This window comes from Budorcas taxicolor, chromosome 12 (genome assembly GCF_023091745.1).
Source record: "Budorcas taxicolor isolate Tak-1 chromosome 12, Takin1.1, whole genome shotgun sequence".
Taxonomy (NCBI): Eukaryota; Metazoa; Chordata; class Mammalia; order Artiodactyla; family Bovidae; genus Budorcas; species Budorcas taxicolor.
In genome coordinates this window covers 45734951-45758061 of record NC_068921.1, presented here as the reverse complement: position 1 = coordinate 45758061, position 23111 = coordinate 45734951, and positions in this window count along the sequence as shown.

Sequence of the window (23111 nt, the reverse complement as noted above, 5' to 3'; positions counted from 1 at the left end):
ATTTTAATTTATTTTCAATGAAAAGGAAAATAAATGAGTACATACTCTAAGATATAAAAAGAAAGGAGTAAGATTTAGAATTATTTTTCTAAGACAGAAACAGGAGTAAGTGGGGGTAATCTACAATTTAAAGCCCCCAAATCACCAAGAATCTGACTTTTTCCCCACCACTGGTTCAGTGGTATACATCAGTCTGACAGCAAAAGGACACTTTAATTCCTGTGTAATACCCTGGGAAGTGACATTTGTGCGGAATGTCAAGTTCTCAGGACTTGCTGTTAATTACTATGCTTTTCAAGATATTTTTAATTTAATATGAAATAGCAGATTTGTGTCAGTATCTTCTTTCTTTACATGATGCAATATCATTTCCAACTTATCCCATGCTTTACCTCCCATCAAATTTCGAAGTGAGCTTTTGTTGCACTGGCAGATCTAAGATTATATCAATTATGAATTGTAATGTATTATCAATCAAATGTTGCTCATTAGGCTGCTTTTCTGCTCAGATCAAATACATTCTCAGAAATTATAATTTTATATTTGAAAATATGATATGAAGAATTTTATTCTCCTATCAATGAATGCACATAAATTTTTATTCCCACTAATATTAATAGATAAGTTATAAGTATGTGTCAAGTATAGAATAAATCTTAAAAAAGAATATTAGATAAAGATTTATCATTAAATTTTTTAAAGAGGATTAAAAGGTGAAATACCCTAGCTGAGTTTTAATACAAAAAATAATCATACTTAAAGATGTTTATAGTTTTGATAAATGCATTTTTAATATTATAACTATCCTAGTTGAAGTTATTATGATGCTTGCTATTATCTAGTATCTCAAAATTGAAGTAAAACACTACACATATGATCATTTAGTTAGAGACTGAAAACTTGGTTTCCAAACAAAATTGATCACTCTGACAAGATGAATGGTCACACAAATGCTGTGTTGAAAGTGTACCTTATTATACACAAAAGTAAATAGAGGTAAGTGTATTTATTTTTTTATTTGTGTAGCATTTTCTTTCTAATTCAATGTTTCCCAGAGTTTGATCTGTAGCAGAATATTCCATAGGATTTGTAAGAAGAGGGAAGGCAATGTCTCCTGTCTCACTTTCATGCGTGTCATCTAGGGATTCACAACAAATTTTAAGAACCAATGCTCTAAAAGACTTCTGTTTGGTATAACTTCTGTATTTCTTTAACTCAAATAAATATTTTTTTTGTATTTTCTTTCTCTGTTCCAACTATTTTCAAAGAAACCAGGCATTCTATAATCAGAGATGTATTCAAATTTTAATGTGGGGGACACCCAAGGAAAGAGCACCAATACTCTCCCATTGCCTTTATAAGCAACATACTGCACAACCATTTTGGCTACTGAAAACAAAATGGGGGAATCTGGTAAAAATGTAATTTGTCCTTCAATTATGTAAATAGATTTTTAAGGACTGGGCTGATGGCTGTTACGGTAAAGAATCCACCTGCAATTCGGGAGACCTGGGTTGGGAAGATCCACTGGAGGAGGGAATGACAATTCACTCTAGTATTCTTGCCTGGAGAGTCCCCATGGAAAGAGGAGCCTGGTGGGCTATAATCCATGGGGTCACAAAGAGTTGGACAATACTGTGTAACTAAGACACAGCATTTAAGGCCTAATTTAATTCTCAAGTTAAAATTCCCTTACTGATTTCTCATTTTCTAATCATTTGCTAGTATCTCAGCAAAAAGAAAATAGTTTTCCCTACTGTCTTTCTTGGGAGAAAGCAATGGCACCCCACTCCAGTATTCTTGCCTGGAAAATCCTATGGATGGAGGAGCCTGGTAGGCTGCAGTCCATGGGATTGCTGAAGGTTGGACACGACTGAGCGACTTCACTTTCACTTTTCACTTTCATGCATTGGAGAAGGAAATGGCAACCCACTCCAGTGTTCTTGCCTGGAGAATCCCAGGGACAGGGGAGCCTGATGGGCTGCTGTCTGTGGGGTTGCACAGAGTCAGACACGACTGAAGTGACTTAGCAGCAGCATTGTATTTCTTGACAGAATGATCAGTTAGGAACTCCATGGATGTTAAAGTTTGAGGTAAGGTAAAACTCTTCCTGGACTTCCCAGTTGATGCTAGTGGACATACCTGCCAACTCAGGTGATGTAAGAGATGTGGATTTGATTCCTGGGTCAGGAAGATCCTCTGGAGGAGGAAATGGCAACCCTCTCCAGTTAGTTTGCCTGGAAAATCTCATGGACAGAGAAGCCTGGCGGGCTATAGTCCATGGGGTCACAAAAAGTCAGATATGACTGAAGCGAATTGGCACACATACACACATGCAAAACTCTTCCCAGTGTCTGCAAGTTCTTAGAAAACTATTAAGTATGAGGTGCACAGTTTCAATAGTTCTAAATGTATTCTCTGGTATTCATGTCCATGGTATTCCCACTTGAACTACTCTTGGAAATAAAACTCCTGGGTAGGAGTCAGTATCATGTCCATCCTCAACCCTCCAAGCAAACCCAGACTTGAAGATCAGCTCTGGTATTTCGTCCATGAGCCATAGTCAGCCTTTCCCCATAGCTCTGTGGTTTGCTTAGTCACTGCTGCAGCCAACCCACACTGTACTCTTTTGTACTCTACTCATCAGTATCACATGACATTGTATTACTGCCTATCTGGAATCCCTTGGTCCCCTGGTTGCAATCTCAAAACCACAGCAAGTAAGCCACTAAGAATTCCATTGAAATATGGACTGAACACAATCATATTGTTCCTAGATGTAAAAATCTATGTAACACCTACTGTATAACATAGGTAACTATATTCAATAGCCTGTGACAAACCATAATGGAAAAGAATATGAATATATATAGAAAAATTTCTGTACAGAAAAATTGAATACAATGTTATAAATCAATTATGCTTCAAAACTTTTTTTAAAAAGAGAAAATTACAGTGTCAGTTGCCATGACGGAACAGTATACAGTGAATATTAATAGAGTATAATTGAATCCTTCCCCAGGTTGCCATCCCCAATTTACAGGTGAGCACACTGAGGCTCAGAGGGATTAAGTACTTGTTGAAAGCTGTCCAGATAAGCAAGTGGCCAAGCTTTGATCTGAGTCCATATCTCTGCAATCCCAGAGCCGATCTCTTAATGCCCAGAGTACACTCCAGCATGTAAAGATGCATGTAAGGAATGGTCATGGGGGAAAAACTGGGGGTGAAGCCAGGTGGGAGGCAGCAACCACTGTCCAGTGAGAGTGGAGATGTCTGAGGGGGCTGTGGCAGAAGCATTGGAGGGGATGGGACTGCTGATGGCAGCTCTTTGGAGAAAGAATGATAAGCAAGAAAAAATAATGCAAAAAGATGAAATAAAAGAAAAAGGAAAGGAAATTGAAAAGGGATAAAGAAGGAAAGGGCTCTCCTGGTGGATCAGATGGTAAAGAATCTGCCTGGATTGCAGGAGACCTGGATTCGATCTCTGGGTTGGGAAGATCCCCTGGAGAGGGAAATGGCATCCCATTCCAGTATTTTGCCCTGGAAAATTCCATGGACAGAAGAGCCTGGAAGGTTATAGCCTGGGGTTGCAAAGAGTTGGACATGACTGAGCAACTTTCACTTCACTTCACTTCAGAGAAGGAAAACCAAAGAGAGAGAATGCATGGTGAGAATCTGGCACCTGTATACAGGTTGAGGTGTGCCATTGCCTCTGTACATGTATCTCTGATTACTCACTCAAAACTACCCACTCAGAACTTGATCTCCAGTTAGGAATATGATACTTCTTATTTCTCTGCAATAAGTGTTAACTAAATAATGGCATAGAGTTATTTCTCTAGCATTTTCCTTCTCTAATGCTGCCACCACTGGTATCAAATGAAATATGGAAGTCCTTTTGTCACTGGCAAAGCAGGGGATGATATAATAGTGTTTCTGTTTCCTCTTGGATGTACTAGCATGACAGGTGCTCAATAGTTCTGTAAAAATGGGGAATGTCCTTTGAGGAGCAGCAAAGCTAAGGTGAAGAATCAGAAGACTAGGAGAATTTGAGTTTGAAACAGTCATAACAATATCATGCACTGAACCTAAAGAACAGAACAAGAATAGAAATAGATGAGCAAGTATATACAGGCAAGAGCAAAACAAGAACAGATTTGAGGAATACATCCAAAAATTGGTGCATCTCATACTGTGAGTCAAGTGAATCCCTGAGCACCTTTTTACTTTCTGTCCTGTGGGAGTATATAAGACCCTGCAGTCAGAGAAACCACACTAAGCTAAACATTGAATTTTCTCCCTTCTTACACAATTTTGTCATTATTGGTGACTTCAGTTTCTCCTTGTCTACTAAGCCCTTCTTCTTGCAGATATTTTAGGTGATCCTCAAAGTGACTAACACATTGTTTTTAGTTATTCATTTTTTTCTTTGTCAAACTCTGATTGGATCCATTCAAAATATTAGTGATGAAAATCAATGTCCTCCCTTTGTGGCTTTCAGTCAATTTCAAACACACATCTCAACACTGAAAACACTCTTGTATCCTGTATCCATTATTTTCCCCCTTCTTTCCCCCCCTAGTAGTGTCTCTGATCAAATGTTTGTTTTTTTCCCCTTCTCATCTTAACTCTTTTTCCTCTTGAGTAAATCGTTTTTTTCTGCACATCTGTCAAATCCTCTGTCATTTCTCCTTTAGTTCTTTACTGCCACAAAGCTTAGTCTTACACATCTAAAGACCAATGTTGAATCAGCTGAGATGAATGAAGAATCAAAGAAATGAGACTCTATACCTCCACGGACTTGTCTTTTCCATCCATTATTTTTACTGCTTTTTATTCTTTTAATCATGAGTATGTAAATATCTTCATTGCTACTCTTCATACAACAGGAGACAGCATCTCTCATTAAATTTCAGTTTTTGGCTACTGGTTTTTATATTAAAATTTTATTCTTTCTATATGTTCTTTTCTGGGGAAACACACATAGGCGCGCACACACACACACACACACACACACACACACACACATACTTTAAAGTGCCAAACAAAAGAACACTGCTAAGCCAAACACAAGTAATAGAGAATAAGTTTAGTGTTTGAGTATAAAGTAATAACATGCTAGATTTAGAGGATTTTTAATAAGATTATTCTATCAAAATCTTTGTTAAAAAAAGTATAAAAGTAAGCTAAGATAATATAAATGGTATGCCTAAGGTGAATGGTAGGAGACTTTGTTTCTCTTGATTTTAAACTCACTGTTTCAGAAAACAACAGAAATAGAGCATAAAAATATATTTAAGTAATAAGTTATAATATAAAAAAGTAATTTTTGAGTATAAAAATTCATGAGCAAATTTCTCATGTGGGAGGTAAACATGTTGTTGGTATTATAAGTAGTGTCATGTTTGTGTTTTAAAAACAATTTGGGTCAATATTAACTGAAAATTAATTTCACTGACCTTAGGCAAGAATATAGTCACAGGACCCAACATTGACTAAAAAATAATGATGAATGGCTATTTATTGAGCTGAGATGCTAGATACCTAGTTGAGTGAAGTGAGAATCAATGTAAGATAGGTTTTATTTAATATCTTCATCATGCTTGAAAATTGTAGGGACAAAAATGACAATCTTCAAGGATTGATTCATGAGAGAAAGTATTTATTTACATAGTATTTATAGCTTTGCCAAAAAATGACTTGCAAGTAATGGTAAACATTTACAGTGACTGAGATTAATTATTTAATGGGAGAAAATTAGATAAAAATAAGCTAATTTGTTCTCTAATTATATTTAGTGAGCTAAAACATAATGTATGTACTCCAACTTCCAACTGTAGAGAACACCATTGCTTTAAAAATTAAGATTATAATAAAAATTAGTGTTTATTGTGTTACTGCTATGTACTAGGTATTGTTCTCAAGTGTCTTTTATTGACTCCATTAGCCCTCACAATAATCCTCAGGTGGGCTCTATCATTGTCTGTAATTACAGAGTATACCAAGGAATAGAATATTAGTAGTAATAGTAATATGACTTTTCAAAGGTGTCACACCTTGAATGAGGTGGTCAGGACTTAAAATTTGTTTAGTAGTGTTAGTAGCTCAGTCGTGACCAACTCTTTGCGAGCCTACAGACTGTAGCCTGCCAGGGTCCTCTGTCCCTAGGATTCTCCAGGCCAGATTACTGGAGTGGGTTGCCATTTCCTTCTCCAGGGGACCTTCCTGATCCAGGGATCAGACCTGGGTCTCCTGCATTGCAGGCAGATCCTTTACCATCTGAGCTACAGGGAAGTCCTTAAAAGGAAGACTTAAAATTGTTGGGATAATTAACCTCCACTCTCTACTGCCTCAGATCAGATTTCAAAATAACTATAAAGTCGTTTCAGGAATTATGTGGTGCCAGATATGGGAGATTTAATGCATTCTATTCAGAAAATATTTACTGAACACACACTATATTCTAGGAATTGGTAGGCACCACAGAGACCCTGACAGAAAAATGAAATTTCAACTTGTCTATTTCCTTTTCTTTAATTTTCTTCTCCCTCTAGCCTAATACATTTGATTATTGACTGCTTATTGAATTCATGATGTTCTAAACTTCCCTCTAGCAAAACCCACCCCCAATTAATTGCCATGTTATATCTGATATATGAACTCACACCAAGGGGAAATAACAAATTAAAAAATCACATTTTTATTTTAATAACCTGTAGCTACTTTTCTTGAGGAAATTACACCTGAACCCAATATCATTAACTGTGGAGAGAGATTTTTGAATTAGGGTCTTTCTAGGCTTCCGTATGCTTATAACTTTAATAGTAAAAAGAATATGATTTTCAATAAATTAGTTCTCCACACTTGGAAAATTCTGGGATGACTTGAACAACTCTAGCATAGTCCCAACTGGGTTCCTTTCTAAGCAAGTTGGTAATTTGATTTGATACATTTTGCACCTCACATCCTAAGGAGAAGGGAGTTATGAAATTCGTAGAGAATATTATTTTTAATTGAATGCTCCCTCTTAAAAGAGCATTTTAATTGAGATTTAATAACTCCATAAAAGATAAATCTAGTTGCCATGTAATAAACAGTAATTAATTAGTTAATATCAATTAGATACTAAAAATATTAATTTACATTTAACATCTAACTACTATAATTTGCTATAGCATCTTATTAAATGCTAATTAAATTCCTAAATATTCTTACAAATTTAATGCAATAATAAGAATGTAAGTACATATTTACTGTATCTGCACTTCTGAGTTCATTACATGGCAATGAGATTTATCTCTCTTACAGTAATTAAATATACTAAGCAAACCTCAGTAACTTTTCCTAACACATACCATAACTGTTTTATTAATTTCAAATTAAATGCTCATTTAAGGTTTTTAAACTACAGCTGCCCCAAACAGGCTGAGAAAAGGTTATTATATGTGTAGTTAAACTTTAGTTTTTAAATTTTGGGCTGAAGCTTTCTAAATATGACCTTTGGTTTCTCAGGACATTCAATATTAACTTTTGATAATAATATTTATTCACATTTTCTATATCTACCATGTTTTTCCTTTGCCCTATCTTTATACGTTTGTTCTCCATTTACTAAGTCTGTAACTACTTTTTTCCCTCTGTTTAATACAGGCCAGCAAAGTGTTTTTTGTTTTTTTTTTCTTTTTCCATCATTAAAGAGCACAGTTTTTACTAGCATCCTCTTCAAGTATCTTTCATTTCCATTACTTACCACTTCATTGTTAGAGAAGCATCCTCATCAGGAATATTTAAAAAAAAGAAACAAAGAAAGAAAAGAAAGAAGACAAGCGTTTTGTGATATTTGTAAGCAAAAGTGAGTCTGATTGGAAAGGCTGAAAGAGAAAGTTCTGCCAAGGTTCCAGCCTCAGGATGGTTTTTGAAAGACTAAGAGAAAATACAATCCTTGCATGTATCAAATGATTTAGAATCTTCAATCCTTCCAGATATGATGGGGATGTCATAAAGACAGGAGGCAGCTGAACAGCAAGGAAAGCACATTAGCTATTAACCTTCCCCCAGCCGATCAACTTTATTTTGCAATCTTCCCTCAGAACCATTAGAATACCCTGAAGAAATAACTTTCCAATTAAAAAGGATCTCAGAGAACAAAGCCATTTTATCTCTGACTCCTGGTGTTCTTTATTCCAATAATTTAAATTGGAATTGATTTTTCAATTTAGCCGTTGACTTGCTATGGACACACAGCTGAAAAGGCCGAATGGAATTGCATGGCTGAAATATTTGTCTTCGTGATGCACTTCTCATAAATTCACAGGAGCCCTTTTTTTTTTTTTTTTTTTTAATGCATTTTCTTCTGCTGCCTTTGCCTTAGACAACAGCTTTTTAGCACAGCATGGGCAAAGCTGAGAAAACACGTCCACCATGACCTCCAGGGCCTCATCCTCCATTCCTCATAGATCTATCTCCTTGTTATACCTCTTAGAAAATATATAAACCCAATGTATCAAAATGATCAGGCTTATTGAATCCTGAATGTTTGCTTTCTAATTAACATAGAAGATTTAATTTTTTTGAAAAAGGAAAATACCTTTCTTAGGATCTTTTACCTCAAAATACAAGTAGTGGATATTGAACTTGCCTTTATTGCTTTAATTATTAGTAGATAAAAATAATGAATTTTCAATTAACACTTGATAATATTGAATTAAATACCACAAATATTAAATTGCTTTTATTACCCTCTTACATTTTATAATAAAAGCACTGGTAATATCCAGTTATTAAGGCTCTTGATTAGCAGTCACAACTTTCCTGTCTATTCACATTTCTGACCCTTTGCTTTCTGTGACCTCAGATGAAATGCCATAGTCTTTGTCACCAGGTCCTTCCTGTTTCCTCACCCTGTCACTCCAGCAGGTGTCTCTACTTTCCTTTGTCTTATAGGCTAAAGTCTTGTTCTGCAATCAGTACTGATGTGAATAGCAGGTATGGAAGGAAATCCTGAGCTCAAAACATTGTTTAATTTTTACTAAACACCATATTGCTTATTACTCACTCCCCTTGTGGTTTTGCTATGCATTGTCTTTCTCAGAAGTGTCCGAATGCATGATCTCAGACCTGGCGATGAATGCTGGCACAGCAATCTCTTTTATAATATCAAGAGCAAAAGAGATCACGGAAAACTTAGAATGTAAAGGCCATGAGAACACAATTCTTATAGGTATTTCTTGTTCACTGTTCTAGTCCTTACACCAAAACACTGCTTGGCACTTACTTGGTACTCAAAAATCTACTGAATTAATGAATTATACTCTGGCTCTTGTCTGAATCTTCTCCCTGCAACCACTTATGAATTAGGGCAGGAAGACATAATATTTATAGTAAATATACTTTTGTGCTTACTGTTATAACAGAGTAGCTATTAGTTACTAACATTAAAAGAGATTTTCCATAGTATTTTGATAAGGTATTGGTACGGGTTCTCTGTCTCTGGCTATTGCATGGTTCACGGCACTTTTAAAGTCATCATGAGTAAAATAACAACACGGTACCATTGGTCACAGTCTTAAGAGAAGCAAGAGTTTCTCACCAACTAACATCAGAAAATAATGTTTTTACAGCAATCATTCATTTAACAAATTGATCATGTCCTGTTATGTGCTTGGCACTGTTCTGAGCACTATGGGTGCACCAACAAATATACTGGACTGAAATGCCTATCCTTGTGGAACTTAGTCTAATGAGAAAAGTGAAAGTCGCTCAGTCGTGTCCAATTCTTTGCGAGCCCATGGACTGTCCATGGAATTCTCCAGGTCAGAATACTGGAGTGGGTAGCCTTTCCCTTCTTCAGGGGATCTTCCTGACCCAGGAATCCAATAGGGGTCTTCTGCAATGCAGGCGGATTCTTTACCAACTGAGCTATCAGGCAAGGAAACACATAAAGAAAAGGCATAATTTTAATAGTTGGTTAAAGCATTATGAGATGAGAGATGTAGTAATAGGTTAAAATGTGAAGAGATCAGTGTAAGGGGGCTCTCCAAGGGGAAGGGGCAGAGCAGCAATTTAAAGGATAGTCAGAAAAGGCTTTTTCAAAAGGGATTTGAATTCTGGTTCTGTCAGGATATATGCCCATCAGTGGGATTGCTGGGTCATAGGATAGTTCTATTTTTACTTTTTTAAGGAACTTCCATATTGTTTTCCATAGTAACTGAATTAATTTACATTCTTACCAAGACTGCAAGAGGGTTCCCTTTTCTCTACAAGCTTCCCAGCATTTATTGTTTGTAGATTTTTTAATGATGGCCATTTTGACTGGTTTGAGATGGATGGACCTAGAGGTTGTTACACAAAGTGAAATAAGTGAGAAAGAGAAAAACAAACATGGTATATTAACACATGTATATGCAATCTAGAAAAATGGTACAAATGAACCTATTTGCAGCAGGAATAGGACACGGAAGTAGAGCACAGACGTGAGGACACAGGGAAGGAGAGGACAAGCTGAACTGGAAGAGTGGAACTGACATATACAAACTACCACGAGTAAAACAGATAGCTAGTGGGAACCTGCTGTATAGCACAGGGATCTCAACTAAGTGCTCTGTGATGACCTAGAAGGGTGAGATGGGGGCGTGGGAGGAGGCTCTACAGGAAGGGGATATATGTGTATGTATAGCTGATTCACTTTGTTGTACAGCAGAAACTAACATAACATTGTAAGCAATTACACTCTGGAAAAAAGAAAGAAAAAGGATTAAAGCAAAGACTTGGGGGAGGTAAAGAAGGGAGCCATATACAGTCTTGGTCAAGCACCTTTCAGGAAGGAAAAGCAGATTCCTAGGGATCTAACCAAGAAGTGTTCTTGGAAGGCTTGGCAGTTAGAAGCCAGGCTGGCTGGAGCAGAGTGAATGTGGTGGGAGAGTTTAGTGAGAGGAGCTGATAGCAAATCCTATAAAGTGACTGCAGGGACTTTGGAGCTTATCCTGTGAAAGAATCAAACAGCCACTGCCAGCTGCTCCCATTCTGACTCTACTTGAATAAATGGAGCATTCTCTGCAGTGACAACTGATTATATACTGCCTTGCTTTTGGAGGTGGGAGTGGATTGAGACATTTCTCAAGAAAGACTTGTATCTTCATTTTGATCTTAAGTTTCACAGAGGTCACATCTCTCATTTCCAGTTTCCTCTTGACTTTAAGCACTTACTGTGTCAACTACATCTGTCACCTAAGATTATGAGAAATTGTTTCTAGGCTTTCTTCACTGAAATGTAGGTAACTTGAGGACAGCCTTGTGTCTTTGTATTGATCTGTTTTGGGGGTCTGTCACAGGATAAAGACTCTACAAAAGTTTGATGAAACATTGAGCTTAACAGAGCTAGCAGAAAGAGAAACCAACTTACAGAATTAAAGTATTACTGGTTTCTTTTTACAGTAACTTGGATTCCTTATGCTTAAATTCCTGTACTAGATTTTTGCCGTGAAAGCAATATAGTAAGAAAATTGGAGTCTTCCTAATGTAGACAGTGGTTATAGTTCAAAAATTATTCATCATTCTCTCAGAAAATCTACTAATTTAATATTTCCCTAACTTTGACAGTTTTGGGAAATTTGTATGATGTTTGTATGCATTCAAATGTACCCCCACACATACAAAGTCTCTATCTGCTTGACTCTGGCAGAATTCTCCATTCAGTCTATAGAAGTGAAAATGAAAATTTCCTTTTTCTTCTAAGGACTCTGTGAACTCTTCAATCTTTAGAATATCTCTCCAATGTAGAGGACAGATGGGGAAAGCAAAAACAATAGTTTTTTGCCTTATGCATATTAATATCGGAAGTAACCTAAGTGCTCATGTGTGCTCACTCATACACACTTTGAAAAAATTCAGTCTCTGACTTGCTTACACTGAAAGTTGTTTCCCTGTCCAACATTCAATCATGTGAACCATCAGCGGGTGAGAGGCTACTTGCTGGACATTACCACAGCATGTAATAGTGTGTCACTATACTGATTTTTGGAGAAGGCAATGGCAACCCACTCCAGTACTCTTGCCTGGAAAATCCCATGGGCGGAGGAGCATGGTAGGCTGCAGTCCATGAGGTCGCTAAGAGTCAGACATGACTGAGCAACTTCACTTTCACTTTTCATTTTCATGAACTGGAGAAGGAAATGGCAACCTACTGCAGTGTTCTTGCCTGAAGAATCCCAAGGATGGTGGAGCCTGGTGGGCTACCATCTATGGGGTCGCACAGAGTCGGACATGACCGAAGTGACTTAGCAGCAGCAGCAGCAGCATAATGATTTTCATGTTACAACATTTCATCGTATTTCATGAGACATGCTTAACTCCATCCAAAACAGAGTTTTTAGAGAGTCATTTACAAATTGAGTCTTATGAAGTTAAAAGAGGATCTAACCACCCCACTGATCATCTATTTTCATTGTATTAATTTTATCATTGGAATTTCAAGTAGAAATATGTTAAAAAGTGGGCTTTATATATATCCACTCTGTACTACAAAGGAGTAATCCTAAACCATGATGTGCAATTGAAGATTTATCTAAGTCTATAATGAGCTCTTGTCTGGATCATTCATAATACAGACTCTGCTGTTCTTCATCCTGTGCTTCATAGAAGTTCCTCACATGATGGTGTCCATGATATAGCAAATCCCCTCTTCTCTTGACTTCTTCAGGGGTGCTCCTCCAATATCTTTCCATCTCTGTGCTGAATCATAATAATTTTCCCCTCTTAACTGGATCATCTTCACTATAATTCAAAGATACTATTGATGAAATTTCAACACTAAACCAAAATATCTTATAACTCCATATTATTCTCTAGCTACTCTCCTACCCCCTGTTCATTTTTATAGCAAAAGTCTTTAAAAAAGTTGTTTATAATTTCCATGACCAATCTGTTTTGTCCTATTCCATATTCCAATCAAGCTTTGTTCCACTACTTTACTGAAAATGCTCTTGTCATGGTAATCAATGATCCAATTTATCTTACTGACCATCAATCAAATTGTGTTTGACACAGCTGACCACTCTTTCTTCATTAATACATTTTATTTTATTTTTTTTTATCACTGTGGTTTCTCAGATACCAGGTATTCCTGGTTCCTTCTTTCTTAGTAACCACACCTCCATGACCATGAAAGCTGGGTGTAACTAGAAGCTTTTCTTTCCTTTATTGGATGCATTGTGTTGATGATCTCATTATTTTTCATGGTTTTAAGTGTGCTGCATACACAGATGTTCCCAGTTTAGACAACTCCCCTGGACTCTAGAATAGTGTTTAATTGCCTACTTGCCATCACTACACAATTTGCTAGAAGACATCTCCATATTAGCATGATTAAAATTTAACACCTTATCTGTCTTTCTAGATTAGGAGTGAGAGATCTCTTCCATAATCTCCCACATCTAAGGAAATGGTAGCTCCATTCTTTTTGTTGCTTATAACAGTAAATCTGAGTCATCCTTAAGTTTTTTCTCTTTATTTCACACGTAATCTTTCAGGAAATTATGCTCTCTCTACTTTCAAAATTTACACAGAATCCAACAATTTACAACCTTAATTGTTGCTACCTTAATGCAAGTTACCAACATCTCTCTATTTGACTAGGGGGCTTCCCCAATGGCTCAGCCGTAAAGAAACTGCTTGCAATGGAGGGGACACAGAAGACATCCGTTAGATCCCTGCCTCGGGAAGATGCCCTGGAGAAGGGAATGGCAACCCACTCCAGTATTTTCACCTGGAGAATCCCATGGGGTGCAAAGAGTCAGACACGACTAGAGCGATTTAGCATGCATGCACGTTCTGTTTAACTACTGCAATGATCTTCTATTGATGTCCTTGTTCAAAGCTGTCAAATCTTTTAAATATGTAAAAGGCATACCAGATTTCTTCTCTGCTCAAAACTATCAAGGGCTTTCCATCTCATTTAGAGTGGAAGTCAAATTCTTACAATGCCTTCAGATTATTTGGTTATGCTATGTGTAGCTTACATTAATGTGATAAGAAATCTGGGGGAAATAGTGAGGGAAAAACCCAAGTTGCCACAATGTGCATTTAGCTACCCTGAACCTGCTTTTCTTTAAACAGATCTGGCTGTTCTCTCTTCCTTGCATGTAATTTCTTAACCTGCCTTGACTCATTCTCTCATTTTCTAAGGACTTTTTTTTAAGTGTCTCTTCTTAAGTAATATCTTCTTTGATCACCTTATTTCAAGTGCACCCCATTTCCATCCACTTTCTTGCATCAGATTTTCTTCATAACATTTATCACCATCTGGCACACTGTGTATTTTCCTTATTTATTTCATAATTACTTATCTGTGTCACTAAGTATAAAGTACAGGAGGACAGAGGCACTTGTGTTCTTTTTCTTTGGGATAAATATTTGTTAAAAGAGTAAATGATCAAATATTAGTTTCTGGCTTAAAGGTATTTGTTACTATTTGTATATTATTCATACTTACATCTAAAGTAATTTCAAAGTTTATTTTAGATAAGAATGTTTAAAAAAATCTCTTTAGATTCTTCCAAAAATCTCTTGTTTCTTCTCACGTGTTCAATAAATACCTGCTAAAATGTATATGCTAATCTAAATTATTTCTCTCTAATATTTTTACTTGAACACACATTTGCATTGCTCTGTTATAAGCTCATTTTGATATGGAGAATCAAGTTACATCAATATTTGGGGTTGAAACAAAATATAAACTTTTCTATTAGGCAGAAAACTACATTTTGGTAGCTCGGATTTTTCTTTGATAAGCTATTTCCCTCCAAATTCATGTTGACTCTATTAAAATTATATCCTGCTAATTTTAATTAGCTCTTACATTTGCAACAGGGCTTTATGTTTTGTTGTTTTGGAGGCCTTTCTATAAAACTACTTATTAATTTCTTGGGAGTTATGTCAGTCATCTAATGGTAAATGTTTGGCTAAAAAATAACAAATACCTCTAAAACCCTTGCAGGTCAAGTTCCTTTAAGTTTAAATCAGTAATGAAATGGTTCACTTAAAGAAGGACAATATCATTCATCTTAAAATCACACACAAAAATACTGTCCCATATTTCCTAACTTTTGAGCTATTAACAGTGGGAGCTATAGCTTAAATGAAGAAAAACTTCACTGAAAAAGATGCCCAAGTATTGATTGTAACTATTTACTTTGAAAATGGAACTGATATACATTTTGAAAATAAGATTATCATATGTTCATTGACATTTTAGACACACTGTTATAAACAAAGCTTGATTGTTAATGACTGATAAAAAGTGAGGTGAAAATATCAGTCTTGATAATGTAGACATAAATGACTGGTGGGCAGAATTTGGGAAATAGAAGAAAGAAAAGGTAAGTGAGGAGAAGAAGCATAAATATCCTCAAAATATTTAATTTGAGGGAGATAAGAATTTTTATTTATTTTTGAGGAAACAAGAAAAAATTTTAAAAATCTTCAAAAATTAAAATATCAGAAAAATAGAAAATATTAATAAATCTATTAGAAGTAGAAAAAGATGATGAGGACAATTTAAGTGATCTAAGTCATCTCTTTTTTGGACCATAAATGTGATCTAAACTTGATAAATTAATTAATACATATAAAAGAATGCTGTCTAGTGTTATAACGAAAATCAAATATATATATATATATATATATATATATATATATATATATCTCCAGGTGTCATTTAAACAATGGATTTGGGGACTAAAACGGCTGAATGGAATGAAATAGTTTTATTTCAATTTTCATTGTCATCCTCAACACTGAGATTTTTGTTTTCTATATGCATACTATCATTTTGACAAATATTTTAAAAATAACAAAAAAAAGCTGTGGAAGATAGTACCATTACCTAAATCACAAAATTATCCAAAATAAAAGTATGTTGAGAAGGAGAAATCTAAGTGCAAGAGCATACTGTTAACAATGTCGTACTCCCTTTGTGCAATGTTTGCGAATATATGTTAATGTGAGAATTTCCATCAATCTTTGAATTTGTTTTAATCATGAGTTGTGTTTTTATTACCAAACGCTAAATGTAGAGGGAGAAAAAATATCCCTACTTATAATTATGTTCACTGACTGCCAAGAAAAATATTGGATTTGGATCAGATATCTAGCAACAGAAAGCATTAGAGTTGCTCCAAAAAAATGATTTGGCAGTATATTTTTAGAAGAAAACTAAGGAATGACTTGGAAAATAAACATTAAAATAGCAAAAATTGAAAACAACAGCTGGATTGTTTGATCCTCAATGAACTTCTCCATTGAAGTCTCAGTGAATGATAGAAAGGAGAAGAAGAAAGCCGAGCTGAGATATAAAATCAAGAGAGAAAGGAAGCTTTTATTTGCATGTTTCATAAGAGTGAACTTGAAGACTATTATGACATTTTCTTACAGATACTTAAAAGTAAAGCTAAGTTTAGAAAGAGAAAAGAAAATTCAATGAATAAAGCTCTTTACGTAGGCTTAAAATTATTCAAATCCCTAGAAGATACTTGTACTTTTCCTTTATTTCAAAAAATGAAAAGTTTGAAATATCTGTTGTTCTTCCCAAATAATTTTAACACAGAAAAAAAAAATCATCAAATAAGCAAGAAATGTCTGCCGCTGTTACTCCACAGAGACCTACTTGTCTACTTTAAAATGTCTGCTTTCCTAAACGTTTATTATGCTCACAATCTACTGTTGCACTGAACCTGTCAGTAGTGTTAAGTGACTAGCAGGGGAGCAGAGGGATATTTTAAGACACTGAAGAATGTAAGGGGAAAGAGATTATAAGCATGTGTAGGACTGTAAACACAGATGAGTTAATGCAGCTAAAGATTACCTCCCAGATACGAACCTAGAATATACTGGGGAACAGGGTTAGAGTATGTGATTCATCTTCCAGTGAAAATGACATGGCTACTTCCTATTTACTGGGTTACCTTCAATTCAAGTGCTCTTTCTATCTATAGGTACCAAAATTTTGGTTAGATTTCTAATTGCCAGCTCTTGGTGTTCCCTGGGCCTATATAAATAAGTCTTAATTTGTCACTTTCCCTATCCCCCCCTCTTATCTGCAACCCTTCAATTTCTGTTATAGATTAGATTATTTCCCATCACTTTTCTTCTTCTTTCTAAGTACTTTATATATTCACACCTTTGTTGTGGAATTTTGCATTGTTTTACCTCTAGGCAGAGAAAGCTTGTGTATTCAACTGCTGTTCAGCTTGGTCATCTGACTTGCCTTCGCTAATGGAATGTGAGCATACAGGAAGCTAAATCAAGACCACAGAGTTCAGGTGAATAGTCAAGCCCAGCCAGGTCCAGTCAAATCTAATGGAATCCAATCAAATCCAACAGCAGCCAGCCAATCTCCTAAAAACACAGGTCAAATATTACATGAGCAAAAAACAAATGCTTGCTGCTATAAACCATGAAAATCTTGGGGCTGTTTGTTGGTGTAACAAATGCTGACTATTTCATGCTGCTGTTTCTGTAAATGTTGACATTTGATGAATACAGGGAAGCAAGGTTATAAAAATTTGCAAAGAATGAGTTTAGGATAAAGATTGATAGAGAGGCATTGTCTCGCTGTATCTCATTGTTCACTAAACCCAGGGTAGGCAAGGCATGAGAGGTGAAGCTGGGTGAAAATGCGAGGAGTCTTAGGAATTGTAGACATTCAAATTTAATCACTGTGGCAAGGCAGACATGCTTTACTCTCTAATGGCTGACACAGCAGCAACAATGATTATGTGACTGGAATTGACTGCAGTTGACTCCAGGAAATTTTCAGGTGGTGCTTATATAGGACCACACCACGGTCACAGCTGTAGGATGTGAGTAGAATGAGGTGAGAGAGCCTGACCAATGCCATAGTGGCTAATTTTCTCTTTGCCTACAGGGATAATGATTTTTAAAGCTGTCAGAAGCTGTTGCTCTTAATTTTTATTCAAATATGAATATCAAAGATTTTGCTCCTAAGTTCATTTTTAAAGAATATGATGGGAAGCTAATTCTAATTGAAAGTGAACCTGCCTAACACTATGAATTGGAAACATCACTAAGACATGTAAATGTTGGCTTGAAGTGGGTGTGAATTTACAAACTGCCAAGGTTACCTAAATTATCAGGTAACCTCTTCAAGACTCTGCATGTACTTGAAACCCACTTCTTAGGTACCACACACAGTAGGTACTTTGTGTGTTTCTCTTTACTTGTTCAGGGAATCTTTCCTTGATTCTGTATGCTAAATATGAACAGTTCATGGCTGCAAGAATCAGAACTTTTGTTAGTAAGTTACAGAACTCAACTCATCCTAGTTCTTACAAAAATAGACATTTCCCTGGATCACATACTTGAGAAATTCAGAGGGCATCTTTTAAAAAATAATGATCTCTCTCTCTCTCCTAAATCTTAGATGTCTTTGTCTCCCCTTTTCTTTGCATGCTGACCTCATTCTTCCCTATCAAAGTGTGACTCTGTCCATTTAATGTGAAAGATAGCTGCTGAGCCTAATGCCCACAGATGTAGGTCCTTATTCCAAAGTTAATGACAGTCTTTTTTATTAGCTTTAGGGGAAAGCCCAAGGAGACTCTATGATTGGCTTAGGGTGGGGCTTTTTTTCCCACCAACCTGGCCCCTTTATTTTCCTTGATTGTCACAATAAAAACACATAGAAGGACTGAGAATTTTCATAGGAAGGAGAAAAACAGGGATCTTGCATTATTTTTTTTTTACCCACTGCGTGTGTGTGTGTGTGTGTGTGTGTGTGTGTGTGTTTATCTATCTCTTTGACCTCTGAGAATCATGCCTTTACCCCAACCTGAGTTCCTTTTTTATTTTGCTTTGCTAAAGCTACCTTGAGGTGATGAGAAGAGTTTTAAGCTATATTCTTGTATTATGGAGTGAGAGAAAATGTTTATAAATGACTGTCACTAAATTCCTTGCATAAGGATGAAAGTGAAAGTTGCTCATTCATGTGGGCCTCTTTGCAACCCCATGAACTAATAGTCCATGGAATTCTCCAGGCCAGAATACCAGAGTGGGTAGCCGTTCCCTTCTCCAGGGGATCTTCCCAGCCCAGGGATTGAACCCAGGTCTCCCACATTGCAACTGGATTCTTTACCAGCTGAGCCACTAGGGAAGCCCTAAAAAGATAATAAGAGTTTGGAAATTGAAAACGAGATTCTGAGAGATTAGAATAAGTGAGAGATTTGACATTTATCAAGAAAGAGGAGAAGAGAATGTGGAAAGGAAGTGAAAAAAAAAAGTGAAATGTGCAATGAGGTAATGGAACCTGCTTAATTTCTAGGGACTTTATGCTCTAAGATACAATTCTTCCCTATGATCCTCAGATATTTAATAAAGTCATTAAAATCATGAGATGATCAAAATATATAGACTGTGTACAGAATGTGTACTGTGTATATGGATTGTTTGTGTGGGACCTTTTAAAGGAGGTCCCCATTATCATCATTGTTTCCATCAATTTGGTCCCAAGTAAATAACAGGGACAGAACACAGCCTCACCCATCAACAGAAAATTGGGTTAAAGATTTATTGGGCCTGGCTCCACCCATCAGAACAAGACCCAGTTTCCCCCTCAGTCAGTGTCTCCCATCAGGAAGCTTCCATAAGCCTCTTAAACTTCTCCATCAGAAGGCAGACAGACTGAAAACCACAATCACAGAAAACTAAACAATTTGATCCCATGGACCACAGCCTTGTCTAACTCAATGAAACTAAGAGCCATGCCATGTAAGGCCACCCAAGATGGACGGGTCATGGTGGAGAGTTCTGACAAAACGTGGTACACTGGAGAAGGGAATGGCAAACCACTTCAGTATTCTTGTCTTGAGAACCCCATGAACAATATGAAAAGGCAAAAAAAAAAAAAAAAAAAAAAAAAAATAGGACACTGAAAGATGAATGCCCCATGATCTCCCCAAAATGCTACTGGAGATCAGTGGAGAAATAACTCCAGGAAGAATGAAGAGACTGAGCCAAAGCAAAAACGACATCCAGTTGTGGATGTGACTTGTGATGGAAGTAAAGTCTGATGCTATAAAGAGCAATATTGCATAGGAACCTGGAACATTAGGTCCATGAATCAAGGCAAATTGGAAGTGGTCAAACAGGAGATGGCAAGATTGAACATCGACATTTTAAGAGTCAAAGAACTAAAATTGACTGGAATGGGTGAATTTAACTCAGATGACCGTTATATCTACTACTCTGGACAGGAATCCCTTAGAAGAAATGGAGTAGCCATCATAGTCAACAAAAGAGTCTGAAAAGCAGTACTTGGATACAATCTCAAAAACGACAGAATGATCTCTGTTCGTTTCCAAGGCAAACCATCCAATATCACAGTAATCCAAGTCTATGCCTTGACAAGTAATGCTGAAGAAGCTGAAGAGGAATGGTTCTAAGAAGACCTACAAGACCTTCTAGAACTAACACCCCCAAAAGATATCCTCTTCATTATAGGGGCCTAGAATGCAAAAATAGAAAGTCAAGAAATACCTGGAGTAACAGGCAAATTTGGCCTTGGAGTACAGAATGAAGCAGGGCAAAGGCTAATGGAGTTTTGCTGAGAGAACACACTGGTCATAGCAAACACCCTCTTCCAACAACACGAGAGAAGACTCTACACATAGACATCGCCAGATGGCCAATACTGAAATCAGATTGATTATATTCTTTGCAGCCAAAGATGGAGGAGCTCTATAGAGTCAGCAAAAACAAGACCAGAAGCTGACTGTGGCTCAGATCATGAACTCCTTATTGCCAAATTCAGGCTAAAATTGAAGAAAGTAGGGGAAAACCAATAGATCATTCAGATATGACCTAAATCAAATCCATTACAATTATACAGTGGAAGTGAGAAATAGATTCAAAGTAGTAGATCTGATGACAGAGTACCTGAAGAACTATATATGGAGGTTTGTGACATTGTACAGGAGGCAGGGTTCAAGACCATTCACAGAAAAAGAAATGGAAAAAGGCAAAATGGTTGTCTGAAGACGTCTTACAAATAGCTGTGAAAAGGAGAGAAGTGGAAGGCAAAGGGGAAAAGGAAAGATATACCCATCTGAATGCAGAGTTCCAAAGAAGAGCAAGGAGAGATAAGAAAGCCTTCCTCAGTGATCGATGCAAAGAAATAGAGGAAAACAACAGAATGAAAAAGACTAGAGACACCTTTTAGAAAATTAGACATACCAAGGGAACATTTCATGCAAAGATGGGCTCAATAAAGGACAAAAATGGCATGGACCTAACAGAAGCAGAAGATATTAAGAAAAGGTGGCAAGAATACACAGAAGAACTATACAAAAAAGACTTTCATTACACAGATAATCATGATGGTATGATCACTCAACTAGAGCCAGAAATCCTGGAGTGTAAAGTTAAGTGGGACTTAAGCATCACTATGAACAAAGCTAGTGAGGTGATGGAATTCCAGTTGATTAATTTCAAATCCTTAAAGATGATGCTGTTAAAGTGCTGCACTCAATATGCCAGTAAATTTGGAAAACTCAGCAGCGGCCACAGGACCAGAAAAGGTCAGTTTTCACTCCAATCCCAAAGAAAGGCAATGCCAAAGAATGTTCAAACTACCACACAATTGCATTCAACTCACATGCTAGTAACGTAATGCTCAAAATTCTTCAAGCTTGGCTTCAATTGTATATGAACTGAAAACTTCCAGATGTTCATGCTGATTTTAGAAAAAGCAGAGTAGCCAGACATTAAATTGCCAACATCCGTTGGATCATTGAAAAAGCAAGAGAGTATCAGAAGAACGTCTACTTCTGCTTTGTTGACTGTGCCAAAGCCTTTGAATGTGTGGACCACACAAACTCTGGAAAATTCTGAAACAGATGGGAATACCAGACCACCTGAGCTGCCTCTTAAGAAATCTATATGTGCATCAGGAAGTAACAGTTAGAGTTGGAAGTGGAACAGCAGACTGATTCCAAATTGGGAAAGGAGTACATCAAGGCTGTATATTGTCACCATGCTTATTTAACTTATATGCAGAGTACATTATGAGAAATGCCACATCACATGAAGCACAAAGTGGAATCAAGATTGCTGGGAGAAATATCAATAACCTCAGATATGCAGATGACACCACCCTTATGGCAGAAAGTGAAGAAGAACTAAAGAGCCTCTTGATGAAAGTGAAAGAAGAGAAAGAAAAAGTTGGCTTAAAACTCAACATTCAGAAGATGAAGATCATGGCATCTGGTCCCATCACTTCATGGCAAATAGATGTACAAATAGTGGAAAGAGTGACAGACTTTATTTTTGGGACATCCAAAATCACTGCAGACAGTGACTGCCACCATGAAATTAAAAGACACTTGCTCCTTGGAAGAAAAGTGACCAACCTAGACAGCATATTTAAAACCAAAGACAATGCTTTGCCAACAAAGTCCATGTAGTCAAAGTTATGGTTTTTCCAGTGGTCATGTATGGATGTGAGAGTTGGACTCTAAAGAAAGCTGAGAGCAGGAGAATGGATGCTTTTGAACTGTGGTGTTGGAGAAGACTCTCGAGAGTCCTTTGGAGTGTAAGGAGATCCAACCAGTCCACCCTAAAGGAAATCAGTCTTCAATATTCATTGGAAGGACTGATGTTGAAACTGAAACTCTAATACTTTGGCCACCTGATGTGAAGAATTGACTCCTTTAAAAGACCCTGATCTCGGAAGGATTGAAGGTGGGAGCAGAAGGGAACAACAGAGGATGAATTGGTTGGATGTCCTCACTGACACAATGGACATGAGTTGAGTAAACTCCAGGAGTTGGTGATGGCCAGGGAGGCCTGATGAGCTGCAGTCCATGGGGTCACAAAGAGTTGGACATGAGTGAGTGACTGAACTGAATAGAACAAGGAAAAAGTGTCTGAGTTTTGCATCTAGTTTGAGGTAAGCTGAGGTGCCATATGTGGACAACATGGGGGTCCTTGGAGCTGCAAAGAGCATAGAGAAAGTATAAACTGCATATAGTTTTCAGAATGGTGTGACAGACTCTGCATTCTCCTGATTTGCAAGTGTGAGAGATTGTAAAAGCCAACCTAAATAC